Here is a 12,661-nt window from a genome sequence, read left to right as displayed (position 1 = left end):
TAATAAAAAAATCAAAATAATCTTTGTACTATGAATTCTATTTTACGCAACCAATTAATTGACTTGAAACAAAAAATACTAATATCTAAAGGCATGATAAAAGTCGATAAAGACAATATACAACATTTACAATAACAAATAAGAGCACACCATAGAATGAAAAAAATACAATACGCCGATTGGTTTATAATTCAATACGAACATAATAGACAAATATTAAATAATGAACGAAAATATTTACAAATTTTAGAACTTTAAAAATTCAATTAGAAACTGTATACTGTCTATAACAATTGATGTACTAAAATAAAATAAGATTTAAAATATTTAAAAATAAAGTTATACACAAAATTAGAAAATTTAGAGCATTTAATTATTAAAAATCAAAAAATTTTAGTAGAGACATTTTCACAAATGTCTGAATACATAAATAATCATAAATAAAAAGGAATACATCAAGATATAAATGAATTAAAAAATTACCTCAAAAATCTTCAAGAATTATTAGAAAATCAAAATGAAAAAATTTCTTCCGAGGCAGGAGATATTATAGAAAAATTATATCAATTTGAAAAGTTAAACTCAGAAAAACGAAAATCTATAATTCAATACCCGAATATTCAATAAAAAAATTATTATTAAAAAATCTAAAAGAATAATCACTCTGACATTACCTCGTAGATTTGTATAATGGAATTAGAAAATATATCCGATACACTATCAATTAAAACTAATATAGATTTTCTAAATCTAGATTATGTGCAGAATAAAGAAGAATCTTTAACTCTGTGGATGAATAATACAGGATTATTAATTTAATTAAAAAAAAATCAAGATTTTAATCCTAATTGGATTTTTGTTACTTATAAAGTAACAGGATCTGTAAAAAATTATTTACAAACTTTATCACAAACACAAATAGATATTTTATCAAAAGATAAAACAACAAATTCAGAAGTTTTCTTCACATTAGTAGATACATAAATAGAAAATTTTTAGGAAAAGATGATGTAGATAAGAAAAAACAACTGAAGCAGAAAAAGATTTATGTGGCATCTTGATAATATACAAGTTTGTGATATGTGTGATATAGAATCCTACACAGGCAAATTTCAAAAATACTATTATAAATTACTTGTAAATTCTAGAGAAGTACATAAAGAAACATATTTAAATAAATTACCATGGCCACTAAGTAAAACTATAAAAGAAATTTCTATGACAGAAATAGCAAATAATAGAATAGCTCATACATTAAGAAGGGCCATAGATTAACTCAAAATTATATAACTGAACAATGTTTACAACGATCAATAAAAATCAACTCAAACACCCTATCGGACAATTATGTTTTAAAAATAATCCTAGAGTACCCGGTAATTACGGATGCAATAAGGAAAAAAGAAGATTCATAAAGAAATATAAATGGAAGAAATTTCCGAGAAATAAATATAAAAAATACAACTATAGAAAAGTAACTTTAAAAAATGAAAATTATTTAAAAGAAAATTACCATATAAAAAAAAAATATTGTCTTAAAAATAAGAAAACATGTAGATGTTGGTTATGTAATGAAGAAGGTCATTATGCAAATAAATGTCCTAATAAAAAGAAAATAAAAAATAAAAAAAAACTTAAAATATTAAATATAGCAATCGAAAAAAACCTAGAACCAATAAAAGATTTAGATTCTGAAATAGAAGAAATATACGAATAAATCTAATCCGAATTGTACATTTATTGAGATAAAACATAAAGAAAAATATATTTTATTTCGATGGATAAAATTATAAAAACAACTTGTAATATCAATTGCAGATGGTAGCAAACATGTTATATGAAAAGTATCTTATTTAAATAAAATAAATATAAAAAATTACATATTTATAATGCCATCAATATATCAGCAAGAGTCGGGACTACCTATAATAATAGAAAATAATTTTCTAAGATCATATTATCCATTTTGTCAATACTTGCATCACATAGAACTAATAGTACCATCTTATGAAGATCAAAAAAGTACTGTTATAAAAATACAATATTAGTAAGATTAAATAAATTACAAATCATTCAAAAACTTAAAGTTATAAACGAAAGATTAGGTATACCTTTAGAATTACAAGAAAAAGTAGAAAAATTATTAGAAGATGTATGTAATGATAATCCATTATATCAAATCAAAAATAACAATCAAGAATTGATAGAAATAAGATTAAAAGATCCTAATCAAGAAGTAAGTGTAGAAAATAAAATCCCATATTCAAAAACTGATGTAGAAGAATTTACTAAAGGATGTGTTGAACTCTTAGAAAAAAGAATACTAGAAGAATCTATAGTAGACATGCTGCACATGCTTTTTATGTAGAAAATCATAATGAAACAAAAATAGGAAAAAGAAGAATGGTAATAAATTATACTAAAATGAATGAAGCAATAATAAGATATGCTTACAAATTATCGAGAAAAGATTACATATTCCAAAAAATTAGAGGGAGTCGTTGGTTTATTACTTTAGATGCTAAATCAGGATTTTGGCAACTAAGGTTACATGAAAATACTAAACCATTAACAATTTTTACATGTCCTCCCCATAAACATTATCAATGGACAGTATTACCGTTTGGATTAAAACAAGCACCATGAATTTATCAAAGATTTATGGATAGAAATTTAAAAGGATTAGACGAATTTTGCTTAGTATATATAGATGATATATTAATCTATGCTAATAATTCGTTAAAAGATCATTATAAAAAATTGAAGCTAGTCCTAGAATAAGTTCAAAAAAAAAGGATTAGTTCTAAGTAAAAGGAAAGCGATAATTGCTAGAAATAAAATAGACTATTTAGGACTAATTATATCATGAAATGGAGAGTTAAAATTACAAGATAATATAATAGAAAAAGTAAATAGTTTTCCTTCAAAAATAGAAGATAGAAAACAACTACAAAGATTATTAGATCCTTAAACTACATTTCTGATCAAGGATTTTTTAAGTCTGAGCTAAAGAAAAAAGACTATTACAAAAAAAATTAAATACAAAGATCCTATGGACTTAGAATAATAATGATTCAATACTTATAGACAAGCTGAAAATACTTAATTATACAATCCAAAAAATGATGACTATCTGATTGTGGAAACAGACGCCTCTCAAGAAACTTGGGTTGGCTGCATGAAAACAAAAATCAATATACAGATTGAAAAGTCAAGTAATAAAGAAATCGAAAAACTATGCAAATACATATCTAGGAACTTTCTAAAAAACTGAGCAAAGATATCCTATACATGAAAAAGAGACACTTGCTTGTCTCAGAATACTAAAAAAATGGAAAATCAAACTTCTCACCAAAGAATTCTAACTCTGTACTGACAGTTTATATCTTACAGGTTTTAGCCACCACAAAATAAAGAGCAACTTTAATCAAGGAAAACTAATCAAGTGGCAGCTAGAATTGAGACCATTCCCAGCTATCGCAAAATACATAAAATCAGAACAAAACGTCATTGCAGATACTCTGACAAGAGAATGGAAGCAATTATCAAAGGAATGATGAATCAGATAGCAATTACTACCTCCGTCCCAAAATAAATGCAAATTTTTACATGTAATTTGTATTGAAAAATTTGCATCTATTTTGGGACGGAGGGAGTAAAAGAAAGAAATCCAAAAAAGACAGAACAAAATAATAGAGAAACAGAAAGAAATAACTCAACTTGAAGCAGCAATTATCCAACTAGGAGGAAATATTAAAGCATCAGAATCGCACAGTAAAAACGTCATGGAACCATCCTCATCAACGACAAAATCAACAATTGTATCTTCATCCAAGCCAAACTCGTCATCCATTCCACCAAAACTGGAGTATGACACTACTAAATCGTCCCAAACAGAATTCTATGCAATATTTAATGGATCCATGGAAGGATTTTATGATCATTGGCACAAAATTTTTGCTTTTGTTACTAGACAGTCCGATATTCAACATAAGTCATTCACAACCAGAGAAAAGGTCCAAAAAGTCTATGAAGAATACCAAATCTAACAAATCCAAATAGAAACTTCCTACTACAAATCCAAATTACTCTCTTCACCATCATCTTTAACTAGGCATTCAGGAAAAATGATTCTAATAAGTAAAATTTTCAATTCTAGTATTCTTAATATCTCTACTAGAGAAGAAAAATACAAAACCAAACAACCATCACTTTCATCATTCAATGAGTGTTATTCAATGCTCAGCCATTATTTAGAAAAAGAAATGAGTCGATATTTTTACCCAACAGTCAAATAGATTTCCATCCAACAACAGTATTTTTTTCCTTGATGCAAATCCTTAACACTATATAAATTTCTTATTCATGTCTTAATAGATACTATCTATCTAAAAGGTACCAATTTACTCTCAGAATTTCTCTTAGAATCAGCTAGTGCCATAAGAAACTATATATCCTACATAGAAAAAAGATAAAGAAATATTTATAAAAATACATAGTTCTTTCCCAATATTCAACAAAAATAAGATATTAGTTCCAAGTTATGCAGTCATGGTTCTTAGAATATCAAATAAGAACTATCCACCAAGAGATGGACCAACTGGTCGAAAACTAACAAAAAAACGAGGCCGAAGAACTTAATGCCAAAAATACTTCGTCGGAATACTAAGAAACACCAAAAAAATTGATACCCATGAAAAATATTTTATTAACTACAGAAGTGAGAATATTTTGATATATTCAAAGTATAATCAAGAAATAAATGCTGAAGGATTAAGAGCAGTCCCGATTTTCGAAGGACCGTTCTCGAATTTCTCTGGACCACTAAAACAGCTGCCCCAAAGGACAAAAGAAATAATCTGCATTCTATTCACAGTAATAAACATAACAACTCTACAAACTCAATCTTTATAATAATGAAAGATATGATGACTGAAGACAAAAAAGAGAAAGAAGACAAAGAAGAAAAGAAACCCTCCATTCAACCAAAGGAATCCAATAAAGAAGACGAAATAATGGCATCTATTAGTTAAAGCAAGATGTGACATCAGTGTCTTCTTGCAATAAATGTGTATATAACGTAAGCCCTGATGTAAATTTTTAAGGGTATCAACAATGTAATAATAATATAATATCTAAGGGTATTAAGTGGAATATAGTCCACTAAGTATGTATATAAATTTGTACCATCTAGTTCGCTTACAACTTAGAGTTTTTCAGTGTGAAATAAAATTCTCCTTTGTTTAAGACAAAACAACGTTTTAATTTCCCATTCATAGGAAGTCTATTTTTGAAAATATTCAAAAAATAAGCTAAAATTTAGCATAAAATAATCCAGCATCAAGCAATCCAGCATTAAGGAATCAAGAGGTCACCAGCAAAACATTCACAAATCAACATATTCTGGTATGGATTCACCAATAAACACACTTGATTTATCTTTTATAGAAAATTCTAGTACTACAAAACTATTTGCTTTAAGTAATGAAACTAATAAAAAAATATTACCTTCAGATCTAGCAAAAGAGATAGCAACTAGATATTAAATATATCTATTTTCATTAATAGAAGAAAATAGAAGAAAATATGAATATATTAACCCATATAGATATACAGTTAAACTATCTATATGATACTAATATGTATTATGATACTGAAAAAGATAATAATGTAGATTGGTCAGACCAATCTATTTAGATTGTATTAAATATTTGTACCCTTATATTGTTAATAAAAATCTGTTTTAATACTAAGATTCTTTCTATCAATTAATCATTCGAATTTCTAATCCGCGAAAAAAAATATGGTATCAAAGCTAGCAAAGAAAATAATGAATTATATTGGAAATATAACACAAGGAATATATTTAATGAATATGAGAAAAAATAGCCCAGATCTTATTAGTTTAATCAATCATTGCGAAGACAAAATAGCTGAATGTCATATCGATCTTATAATTATCAGAAATCTAGATCTGGAATCTTAAAAGATATGCGTTTAGAAATATCAAATAAAATTGACCTTTATTCTAGCTTACACTTTATAATAGATAAAAAATGAAAAAAGGAGTAGCTTAGAAATCATCATCAATTAATACTATAGACTATTTAGATTTACAAGAAGAAAAAAATATCTTCAAAAAAGATATCTTAGTTAACAAAAATATAATCAGAAAAATTAAAAAAGAAGAATTAAATTTAAAAGAATGACAAGATATAAAAAATTCATATTTAAGAAATTTTCTAATAGAAAAATTATACTTTATTTTGGAAAAATTACTGCCGAATATCTAATAGAATATTTCAACTACAACTGGAGAAACGAGTATACCTATTACAAATGGTAGTGAAATCAAAGAAAAAATTAATAAGTTAAACATAAAACAAAAAGAAAAAGATAAAATAGGTTATATTTATATACATCTATTTTGAAATCGAAATAGTAATAAAATATGACACTGCACCTCCCATTTTTTTAGGGAGAGGCATAAAGATATTTTAGACACCTAAAAAATTTAACTAAATTAAAAGACACAAGTCTTTTTGTCATTGGACAATAATAACAGCAACAATGTACAAACTAACCGCAATGTTAGTAATGAAATCCCTGAATGAGTACTGGTAATCATGAATGGATACTGTAATGAAATCCTTGTCCCTGTTATTCAAAAAAAAAAAACTTACGGAGATGTAAATTTTTCTGTAGGTGCATGAAAGTCGCAGATCTAATCAACTGTTTAGATCTTAATAAAATCAATGTTTATGGAAGAATAAATTCATCAATAAGATTAGCAATTTGTGATGATAGAATTCAAGATCCACGAGATAGAATAATAAGAATAGTAAATGGAAATTTAGCATATACAAAATTAAAATTTAATGTATCATTACAGTTAGGAATATCTTTATGTAGGAAAACTTTAGATAGATCATTAATAATAGTATATAAATTTTATAGAGAGAATTTAATGGCAAAAGAAGACTATCCATTCACAATAACTTACGAAATAGGATATGTCTTATCAAACAATCATCATAGTATACAATTTAAAGATAAAAATAAAATTTATTTAGAAGATCTATTTGGCGTCACAGCAAAAGTAGGAACAATAAAAACAACACCAATAAATTTGCTACCTAGAATAAATAATATAATGATAAAAGAATAAATATTCTGTAGGCCAAGTATGAAATTAATTAGAGATAATATTAATTACATAACAGAAGAGGAACCATCGACTTCTAAAAATAATGATATAAAAAAAATTATCAAAATTAAATAATCATCTATTAACAATAGAATTTAAATTAGAGAAAATATTATTAATAACTAAATTTTAAATTTATAAAATTTAAAAGGATTAAAAATATATTAATAAGTGAAAACAAAATAACAAAAAGACAAAAATAATAATATAATAATTAAAAAACTAATTAACTAGTTATGAAGGAAACAAAATCGAGTGTTGGAAACTCGATCTATCTATACGATGTTCACATTTTATAATCCGTCTCTATAATGCACTCCGTGTTACCCGACAAGATTCTCTATTCATCAATTTAGGACGAATCTAACATCCCTTTCTATATGACGTGAACAAAACGTACGTTAAAATACGTCAGCCAAAGAATTAATGTTAGGATAAAAGTAGTCCAATAATTGGCATGAGAGAAATGAATAGTAGCCACCCAAATTGCATCAGCTAATTTTCCTGTACGTAGTTATCAAGTAGCTAGTCAGTATCTCTCAAAAATTAAGGTATATATGTAAAAAATAAAAGGCCTTAAAATTATTGATCATTAATTAATAAGTACTAACTTATGTAATACAGTATTATCAGTTCTTACTATAAATATATAGTGCCTAGTGGCTAGTATGATCAACAGTAACTAAAGATACATAGAAACAAAAACATGGGGTCAATTGAAGAGCACTGTTTTTTCAAGGTGGTGACTAGCAAGAAGGAAGTAATAACATCTGCTAATTTTCCATTGAAAGAGGATCGGCTCCCACCCTCAAATCTCGACTTGCTCTTGCCACCAATTGACGTCGGTGTTTATCTTTGTTACAAAAATGATCCCAATATTAATATTAATGGAGATGATAATTTCGAGTCGGTTGTTGGTGTCCTGAAGAAATCCTAGGCACAAACTCTTGTTTCCTATTATGCGTTTTCCGGCACAGTTGTGGACAACTCTTTAGGCGAGCCTGAGCTGTTATGTAACAACTGTGGGGTTGAATTCTTTGAAGCGTTTGCAGATGTTGAGCTTTCTCAGCTCAATTTGAATAAACCTGATGATTCCGTCCAAGGAAAGCTCGTACCAAACAAGACTCATGGAGTTCTTGCTGTCCAGGTTTGTACCAAATCCTGAATATTATCTACAAGGACATCATCAGTTGCATAACTTTCAATTATAGAACCCTTTTTATTTCGAGGTAACCAAATTGATAATTAAATTAACCTTTCACACATGATCTTCGATCACAATGCATGAATTGCAGCACAACATGAATTAATTATATATAAGAAAGATTACCAAATTAAATTTAGAGTGTGGAATGAATAAATATACATAAACAATAAAACTAAGCAAAGTGTTTAACAAATTAATCAAATTATATAGAAGGTGTAATCTGTAAAAATCTAAAATTTAGTCGATGGTACCATATGATCAACTTCCTTATTTACATATATTAACTTCTTTGTTCATATATATAGTGCATCAAAAATATATATCCATTGTAAATGTCATTTTCAAAATCAATATTTTAATTAATTTGTTAGTCATGCATTTCATTTAATCTATTCCATTAACATAAACAAATATATAGCATAATAAATCTATGATTAATAAAAAAAATTTCAATCAATTCAATCATTTTCGAAAATATTCTTAAATTTTATTATCCGACATATAAAAATATATTCTTAACTATGAGAGAACAGATGAGAGTTTTAGTCAATAAATACTCAATTGAGTTTAGAAAATTGTGTGTTGGTTTGTTTTCTTTCTTTGTATTCTCCTATTTATTAAAACAAAGTCTGGAAAATCTTCTTGGTTTTTTCTTTTTTCCCTTTTGTGAGAATAATTCAGAGTGCGCTACAGTCTTAGGGTTTGAAACGGAACGGTAAACGAAAATAGCGAAATCGGACATGGTGTGTTTGATTTTGGTTAAGATGTGATTATGCATGGTTAAATCATAATCGAACATGGTGTGTTCGATTGTGCATGCATCGATTTTGCAAAAGCATAATCGAACACGGTGTTCTTTTCGTCGATCACTACTAAACCCTAGACGGCCATCGTGCAATATTGATCATAAGACCTTTGAAGATATATACACGCCATTCTCCTTAATTAATCCATCTCCTAATAACCTAATTAAAGATGGAATTAGCTATGATCACATGGTAAGTCGTATTTATTACATTAAAGCTGATGAGCTCGACAATCTTCAATCACTTGCTAATAATGATGTCGATGGCCAGAAAAGGACTAAAGTCGAAGCTTTTAGTGCATTCTTATGGAAACTAATAGCTCAATACTATGCAAGTAAATCAAAAAATGATGATGACATCATAGTATCGAAAATGGGCATTGCTATTGATGGGAGAACTAGGTTGAACTCAACCCTAATGTATAATTATTTTGGGAATGTGTTGTCTTTTCCCTTTGGCGAGAATCGAACCGACGACCTTATGAAGAAGCCGTTGCATTGTGTAGCAAATGAAGTTCATAAGTTTATACACAATGCGACGACTGAGGAACATTTCTTAGGATTGATCGATTGGATAGAGACGAAAAGGCCGATGCCCGCAATAGCTAAAGTATATTTTGACAAAGGTAATGAGGAGGATGGAGTGAATTTCCTAGTGTCGAGTGGACGACGCTTTCCTGTATCGAAGATTGATTTCGGGTGGGCAAGCCATTTTTCGGGTCGCTTCATTTCCCATGGGGAAGTAATGCCGGATATGTGATGATATTGCCAAGTCCAGTTGGTGGTGGCGACTGGGTCGTGTATATGTACATGCATAAAGCCCAGTTGGAGCTCGTTGAGACTGAAGCTAAAAACGTGTTTAGGCCACTGTCATTTGATTATCTGTCTACTTAATTTGCTTCGATTATTATTATTTTTAGAGATTATATAATGATGCTATGATTGTTAAGCTGGTGTATGTTTTATTTGATTGTAAGCTTTCTTAAAGGAAATCTGAGAATAATCGAGTATAATGAAATCAGAGAGTGGAAACTTCTTCAATATTTTTATTATTGAGTGTACTTTTATTCTGGAGGTTATGGGGTCGATTTCCCATGATCGCAATATATAAAATTGTGTGGATTAAAAAAGAACTATCTCTTTTCGTATAGTCCAAAACCATTAAATCAAAATAATAATAATAATATATAGATGTACTTCAAATTAAATAGGAAGTAACACGATAATCTTATTGGTCATAAATTCACTAAACTAATTAACATAGATTCTCTTAATCTGGCCTATCTCCAACCTAATTGTATGTTTATTTCGTTGTACTTTTTTAATTCGTCCCTACGATTTGATTGTGAAAGACGTTACACGATAATATTTATAATTTTTATTTAGTTTGGATGACTATTACTTTTATCTGGAGTTGTTGACTGACCGACACGATCAAATTTAATAACTAAATTTAGTTATGAATAATATTATGTTACCTCCTTTATAAAAAAAAAAAAAAACAAAACAAAACAAAACACAGATTTTCTTTCATACAGAAACTAACCCACCAAAGTTTTTCTCATATTTATACATAATATTATCTCACTAATAAGTTTACGTAATAATATTAGATACATACATATTTATTTAATATATCTAACAACACTATATCAAGAATAAAGGATGAAAGAAACCTCGTGACAGTCTCAGAAAAAAGCTTAGATATGATCAAAGATTAAAAACGAGAAAGCTCATGAGGCGCTCTATTTAATTTTTCATGTCTTCTAACAAAGCTAAATTGACACCAATCAAAACTAGATGCCAATCTCTTAATTTCATCGAGAAATTCTTCTGATCCACTACCATTTTTTTTAGTATATAGTTCCACTAGTTTTAAAGTTATGACTTATGACAATGTATCCTTCAAGTTTTACCAACACCCTGAGAATCATATTCAACAATCAGATTGTCTAGACAAAGCTTAATTCGATGTAGTTTACTTGGCCTGACATAAGCATCTTCACAATAAATGCTTTTACGCATCCATGCTTATCAAATTAAATTAACCAAAAAAGTTCTTTGCATTTGGTGTAATTTATGAAAATATGTATCAGTATTCTTACAAAATTTTATGTCAATAATTATAGCAATCCATAGATGATCAATATACAAGACGATAATACTATTCTTACAAAATCCTACTTGGCCAATAGATATCGATGTTAAATTACTTGTTTTAAGTTTTATGTTTAAAATGTCACAATAATAGACACTAAATAATATACATCTCAAGGTTTGTATTCTTACAACTTTAAATTTGACACTAGAAATTGATAAGACACCACGCAATGATATGTGACATGCCAACGGATAGTTTCGTGCAATACAAATCGGGTAATGTTATTTCTACAATATTTTGGGGGTTGCTATTAGTTGAGCATTCATTGATGATATAGGTACAATGTTATCATGAACCAAGAATGATGGAGGTGTGGTGTTATTATGAACCTCAGATTCTCCTCATGAGTATTGCATTATCCAATCTCTTGATATGTGTTCATAGAGGGTGATGGATATGAGAGGGTCAAGGTCTAGTAGAGAAGACTTGCTTCTTGTGTTTATATGCACATTTGTACGAATGGGCCTTTCTAATTTAGGCTCCTTTTCACCAACCTTGCTCATTCTAGAAGAACTCTTGTCGGAGTGTTGAGGTTTGCGTTTCTTATGAGTGATTAGTGTCCAACCGGTCTCATCATGAGGCTCTTTATTGTGGACATGTCTATTTTTGACCTGTTTAGGAGACACGATGAATGGCACATTCAATGATGATGACTTGAATTTAAAAGGCTCGCATGCACCAAATTGGAGAGTTATGGCGTCATCCATGTATGGCATGGCTTTAACTGATACGCAATTAATCGAATCTGACCAGATGTCATAAATCCTAAATTCTCCATTATTGATAAGTTTCTCAAAATTGTCTTTAAGGACGAAGAATTTTCCAGTAGGGTGTTCGAGAAGGTGATGATACATACAATATTTAGGGTCTTTATCTTTTTCTATTTATTCTGGTCGTTTGGGTTCTGGAAGGATGATAATCCCTCCTTTTAAGCATTCTTGTATATATCATGAACTCAACATCACTCTCAGCGAAAGGATGTACCTTTTATTGTCTTTCCTTGAAAGTAGATCGAGGTTTTTCTTCTTCATTGAAGGTATGTGCACTTGATAAGTCCTCTGCTATCCCTTTAGTTGCGCCTTCGTACGTTGATTGAAACAAATAGGCGTAATGGTAGTGGGTCATACCGCTTCGTTTCAGATTTGGGCGAGTAGGTTTGTGTCCTTTAAAATTAGTTTTCCTTCACTTTTCTTCTAAAATCATCCTTTGTTTTAGACGTTTCGATTTCATGAATCTTGTTGATTAGCTCTTAAAATAATTAGAGCTTTATCACTTGTCGTA

General features: G+C 28.7%; 1 pseudogene; it reads left to right on the top strand.

The window, feature by feature from the left end:
- The first annotated feature begins 7,913 nt into the window (after positions 1-7,913).
- Positions 7,914-10,113, top strand: LOC139881114 (coniferyl alcohol acyltransferase-like; annotated as a pseudogene).
- The last annotated feature ends 2,548 nt before the right edge of the window (positions 10,114-12,661 follow it).

The sequence above is a fragment of the Rutidosis leptorrhynchoides genome, unplaced genomic scaffold (genome assembly GCF_046630445.1).
Source record: "Rutidosis leptorrhynchoides isolate AG116_Rl617_1_P2 unplaced genomic scaffold, CSIRO_AGI_Rlap_v1 contig115, whole genome shotgun sequence".
Lineage (NCBI taxonomy): Eukaryota > Viridiplantae > Streptophyta > Magnoliopsida > Asterales > Asteraceae > Rutidosis > Rutidosis leptorrhynchoides.
This window is presented reverse-complemented; position numbering and strand designations above follow the sequence as displayed.